General features: G+C 36.0%; 1 pseudogene across 1 annotated transcript; it reads left to right on the forward strand.

Annotated features, from left to right (window-relative positions):
• Positions 1–1,760: 1,760 nt before the first annotated feature.
• LOC100402042 (26S proteasome regulatory subunit 10B pseudogene) lies at positions 1,761–3,319 on the forward strand (annotated as a pseudogene). Its single transcript, XR_013524402.1, has one exon. The product of XR_013524402.1 is annotated as a 26S proteasome regulatory subunit 10B pseudogene (transcript).
• The last annotated feature ends 3,118 nt before the right edge of the window (positions 3,320–6,437 follow it).

Genomic DNA, 6,437 nt, shown 5'->3' on the forward strand with positions numbered 1-6,437 from the left:
AATGTGTTATATAATTATTTTATTGGCAACTATCTTCTTTGTAGAAAAGAATAAACCATAAAATACTAGTGCACCTTGTATTTTATGAAGCATTAGATTGAATAATATGTGGTAAACATGGGATAGTTACTATGGTCACGATTAGCAAATATTATCTCATTCAATCATTGTAACAGCCTCATGAGTTAAGCATAGTAATTGTTTCTTTTTTCTTTTCTTTTTTTTCCTTTTTCAGACAGAGTCCTGCTCTATAGCCCAGGCTGGGCTGCAGTGGCATAATCTCAGTTCATTGCAACCTTCACCTCCTGGGTTCAAGTGATTCTTGTGCCTCAGCCTCCTGAGTAGCTTGGACTACCGGTGTGTGCCACCACACCCGGCTAATTTCTTTATTTTTTAGTAGAGACAGAGTTTTGCCATGTTGACTAGGCTGGTCTCAAATTCCTGGCCTCAAGTGATCTGCCTGCCTTGGCCACCCAAAGTGCAGGGATTACAGGTGTGAGCCACCAAGCCCAGCTTATTTTTCCTATTTCAGAAATGAAAAAAGCTTATCAAGCCTAATTTGCCAGATTCCACAGTAACAAAGGACAGAATTAAGACGGGCCCATTATTTATGTGATACTTAAGTTCGTCCTTTTACCATGCCCATCCCTGGCTGTCAGTAAGAATGTGCATTCATTTATCTATTGGATATAATTGCAGTGTGCCAATTGAATGCCAAATACTCTATGAGGCATTGAATATAAAGTGATGAATAATGAAGACATGGGGCTGAAAGTTGAACAAGAAAAACAAATAATAATAATAAATATATCATTACAATTATAATAAGTAATTGAGACTGCTGTTGATTATTCAAATATGTTTGATACCCTTTCTTTGGGGAGGATTTTACTGCCCAGTCCCATTAATGGAAGGCTTTGTCATGTGACATCTTTTTGCCAAACATAGGAGCAAGACGCATAAATTATTTCCCAGAATTGTAAGCACCAACATTTGATATGTCTCTGCCTTCTGCCACGATAACAGCAATGCTGCAGATAGAAACCGCTCTGCCAGTCGAGGTCTTCACACGGAAAATTCACAGCAGCACAGTTGCAGCTACTGTACCAGTAGCAGCAGTATAAAATAAACTTTTGAAGGCGCTAGCCACTGAGATATTTAAAGTCATTAGCTAACACCATATCCTAGCCTACTGATGAGTCCAGAAACTTAACTGGCAACTGAAAAAAATAAAGGTGTAATAGTGTGAAAATCCAATAATATAGCACTTAAAAGCATGGACTCTGTACCCAAATAGCACAGATTCAAATTCTATCTCTTCCATTTACTTAAAAACTTTCCTTAGAAATTTAATTAACATTTCTGCCTCAGTTTCCTATAGGATAATATAAATGTATCCTCCAGCATTGTTATAAGGATTAAACACTTTAATATTTATATAGTGTATTCTGTGTATTATTCACAGTCTAAAAAATTTGGTAGTAGTGGGATTTAATCTCCATACTGTTTCACGATGGCTGTACTAATCTACATTCCCATCAACAACGTGCTAGGATTCCCCTTTTTTCCCATTCTCACCAACACTTCTATCTTTCATCTTTTTGAAAATAGCATTCTAGGCCAGGTGTGGCAGCTCATGCCTGTAATCCCAGCACTTTGGGAGGATGAGGGCTGCGGATAACGAGGTCAGGAATTCCAGACCAGCCTGGCCAACATGGTGAAACTGCATCTCTACAAAAGATACAAAAAATTGGAGAGACGGCTTCTCATCATGGCAGACCCTAGAGATAAGGCGCTTCAGGACTACCGCAAGAAGCTGCTTGAGCACAAGGAGATCGACGGCTGTCTTAAGGAGTTAAGGGAACAATTAAAAGAACTTACCAAGCCATATGAAAAGTCTGAAAATGATCTGAAGGCCCTACAAAGTGTTGGGCAGATTGTGGGTGAAGTGCTTAAACAGTTAACCGAAGAAAAATTCATCGTTAAAGCTACAAATGGACCAAGAAATGTTGTGGGTTGTCGTCTACAGCTTGACAAAAGTAAACTGAAGCCAGGAACAAGAGTTGCTTTGGATATGACTACACTAACTATCATGAGATATTTGCCAAGAGAGGTGGATCCACTGGTTTATAACATGTCTCATGAGGACCCTGGGAATGTTTCTTATTCTGAGATTGGAGGGCTATCAGAACAGATCCGGGGATTAAGAGAGGTGATAGAATTACCTCTTACAAACCCGGAGTTATTTCAGCGTGTAGGAATAATACCTCCAAAAGGCTGTTTGTTATATGGACCACCAGGTACGGGAAAAACACTCTTGGCACGAGCTGTTGCTAGCCAGCTGGACTGCAATTTCTTAAAGGTTGTATCTAGTTCTATTGTAGACAAGTACATTGGTGAAAGTGCTCATTTGATCAGAGAAATGTTTAATTATGCCAGGGACCATCAACCATGCATCATTTTTATGGATGAAATAGATGCTATTGGTGGTCGTCTGTTTTCTGAGGGTACTTCAGCTGACAGAGAGATTCAGAGGACTTTAATGGAGTCATTGAATCAAATGGATGGATTTGATACTCTGCATAGAGTTAAAATGATCATGGCTACAAACAGACCAGATACACTGGATCCTGCTTTGCTGCGTCCAGGAAGATTAGATAGAAAAATACATATTGATTTGCCAAATGAACAAGCAAGATTAGACATACTGAAAATCCATGCAGGTCCCATTACAAAGCATGGTGAAATAGATTATGAAGCAATTGTGAAGCTTTCAGATGGCTTTAATGGAGCAGACCTGAGAAATGTTTGTACTGAAGCAGTTATGTTTGCAATTCGTGCTGATCATGATTTTGTAGTACAGGAAGACTTCATGAAAGCAGTCAGAAAAGTGGCTGATTCTAAGAAACTAGAGTCTAAATTGGACTACAAACCTGTGTAATTTACTGTAAGACTTTTGATGGCTGCATGACAGATGTTGGCTTATTGTAAAAATAAAATTAAAGAAAATAATGTATGTAGTGGCAATGATGTCATTAAAAGTGTATGAATAAAAATATGTCTGAGTAACATAAAAATTAGTAACTCAACTTTTAAAATACAGAAGAAATTTGTATGTTAATATTGCATTTATTGCAGCAATTTACAAAGAAAAGGTGTGTTGAGAAGCCTTTCGTATTTGCTGTGTGAGCATATTGTAAAACATTGAAAGTGGTTTGAGATAGTGGTATAAGAAAGCATTTCTTATGACTTATTTTGTATCATTTGTTTTCTTTATCTAAAAAGTTGAATAAAATCTGTTTGATTTGGTTCTCCTACATATATGTTCTTGTCTTGTCTTTTCTTTTGGAGACGGAGTCTCTCGCACTGTCACCAGGCTGGAGTGCTGTGGCTCAATCTTGGCTCACTGCAACCTCCGACTCACTGGTTCAAGCGATTCTCCTGCCTCAGCCTCCCAAGCAGCTGGGATTACAGGAACTCACCACCATGCCCAGCTAATTTTTGTATTTTTATTAGAGGCGGGGTTTCACCACATTGGCCAGGATGGTCTCAATTTCCTGACCTTATGATCTGCCTGCCTTGGCCTCCCAAAGTGCTGGGATTATAGGTGAGAGCCACTGCTCCTGGCCTATTGTCTTTTCTAAGAGTATATATACTATGGTCCTCTAGGTTCTTTAGTAAGTAAACTATTTGATAACCCAGATGGATTGTGGATTTTTGATTATTATTTTAAAATAATACACATGCTTGGTGTTGATAAGATCATCTTCTTAAATAAAACATGAATGTTTGGGTATGTCTATACTTTATTCCTTCCAGGAAGTATTTACATATTCTTGATCTACTGTGATTAAGCTCTTTGTTGGCTAATTGAAAATATACATGACCTCTATAACTTTTTAAAGAGTATTATTAAAAGTAATATTTGCTAATAAAAAAAAAGATACAAAAAATTAGTCCGGCATGGTGGTGCATGCTTGTAATCCCAGCTAACCAGGAGACTAAGGCAGGAGAATCGCTTGAACTTGGGCAGCAGAAGTTGCAGTGAGCTGAGATCATGCCATTGCACTTCAACCTGGGCGATAGCGTGAGACTTTGTCTCAACAAAAAAAGAAAAAAGAAAAAAAAAATGCATTCTAACAGGTGTGAGGCAGTATCTTGTTTTGGTTTTAATTTGCATTTCCCTGATGATTAATTATACTGAGTGCCTTTTTATGTATCTCTTGTCCACTTGTATGTCTTCTTTTGAGAAATATCCATTCAGGTCTTTTGCCCTTTTTTATATCAGGTTATTTGTTTCCTTGCAACTGAGTTGTTTGAGTTCCTTATATATTTTGGGTATTAACCCTTTATCAGATATATGGTTTGCAAATATTTTCTTCTGTTTCATAGGTTGTTGCTTTATTCTGCTAATTGTTTCCTTGGCTTGGCAGAAGTGTTTTAGTTGATGTAATATCATTTGTCTATTTTTGCTTTTGTTGCCAGTGCTTTTGGGGTCATATCCAAAAAATCATTGTCTAGACCAATGTCATGGAGTTTTCCTCTACGTTTTCTTCTAGTAGATTTCCAGTGTCAGGTTATATTTTTAAGTCTTTAATCCATTTTGAGATAACCTTTGTTTATGGTGTGAGATAAGAGTCCTATTTCATTCTGCATGAGAATATTCCATTCCTCAGCACAATGTATTGTCCTTGCTCCATTGCGTGTTCTTGGCACCTTTGTTGAAAACTAATTGACTGTAAATGTATGGGTTTATTTTTTGGCTTACTATTTTGTTCTAGCAGTGTATGTGTCTGTTTTTATGCCAGTACCATGCTGTTTGATATAACTTGTGTTATATTTTAAAGTCAGTTAGTGTGATACCTCCATCATTGTTCTTTTTGCTTAAGATTTGTTTTGGTTATTTGGTCTTGGGTAGTTCCATACAAAATTTTGGATTCTTTTTTCTATTTCTGTGAAAAAAAAAAAAAAGTCATTGGGATTTTGATGGGAACTGCATTGAATATCTAGATTGCTTTGGGTAGTATGGACATTTTAACAATATTAATTGTTAAATTAATTCCTTCTAATCCAGGAATACAAGCTATCTTTCAATTCATTCGAGTCTTCTTCAATTTCTTTCATCAATGGTTTATACTTTTCAGTGTGAAGTCTTTCACCTCCTTGATTCATTTATTTCTAAGTAATTTTGTACCCATTATAAATGAAATTTTTAATATTTTTTTCAGATTGTTACACTACTGACTGTTATGCTACTGATTTTGCATGTTTATTTTGTATTCTAAAACTTTACTGAATTCATTTATTAATTTTAAGAGTTTTTCAATGGAGTCCTTAGGGAACAATCTAACTTCCTTTCCAATTTGGGTGCGTTTTATTTCTTGCTCTCACTTAATTGTTCTAGCTAGGACTTGGGTACTATATTAATTAGAAGTGGCAAGAGTGGTCAGCCTTGTCTCATCCCTGATATTAGAGGGTGAAAAAAAATCTACCAATTTTGCATTGTTGAGTGTAATGTTACCAGTGGGTTTGTTATATGTGGTCCTTTGTGTTGAGGTGCATTCTTTCCGTACCTAATATGTTGAAGGTTTTTATCATGAAGGGATGTTGGATTTCGTCAAATGCTTTTTCTGCATCTATTGAGATTATCATATTATTTTTGTCCTTCATTCTGTTAATGCAATGTGTAATGTTGAAGCTGCATTTTTTCAAATAGTTTACACTTTACTTCACATAATACTTTGGTCAATACAGAAATTCCAGTGTGATTAGATCTGTTTGTTCTGTATAAATTATTTCCCTAAACTGATTTTACTGGCTGTTCAATGCTCATTTGTGAACTAGGCTCTACTTGCAGAGGCTCTGATTCAGTCTATCTAGGAACCTGTATTTCTAACAACTTCTAATTCTGAGTTACAGCAAATTGGCATGAATTTTTGGAAGGTATGAAATGAGTCTCTTTGGTTATTTTCCCGGAGCATCTAGCACATGACCAGGAAGCTATTCAGTAATTGATACTCATTTACCTTTATGGGAATTACTAGTCTAACATGTTACATGAGGAATAGAATAAGCCATGTTAAGCAAACATGCATTGGCAGATGCCATTCTACTGATCTGCCCATCCTAAAAACGAGAGTTTTTGTATTTTAATTTTTAGTCTTTTATACTTTAATTACACAATAATATGGTTTATCACAAATAGTTTAAAATGACATCGGCAATAAATTATATCACATAAACCTTCCACTCAAAGATAACCATATCATGACTATGTTCTCGGCTATTAAGTAATTTTTATTAAAATTCTGTTTATGAAATATACAAATTACATTGGCAAATACAGCATAACTTACTGGATCAGAGAGACACTTAGAGTTTTTTTCTCCAACTTTTCTACATTATTTTCAACAGTATAACAAGTATACTTAAAGTTA

This window comes from Callithrix jacchus, chromosome 12 (assembly GCF_049354715.1).
Source record: "Callithrix jacchus isolate 240 chromosome 12, calJac240_pri, whole genome shotgun sequence".
In the NCBI taxonomy this organism is placed as follows: domain Eukaryota; kingdom Metazoa; phylum Chordata; class Mammalia; order Primates; family Cebidae; genus Callithrix; species Callithrix jacchus.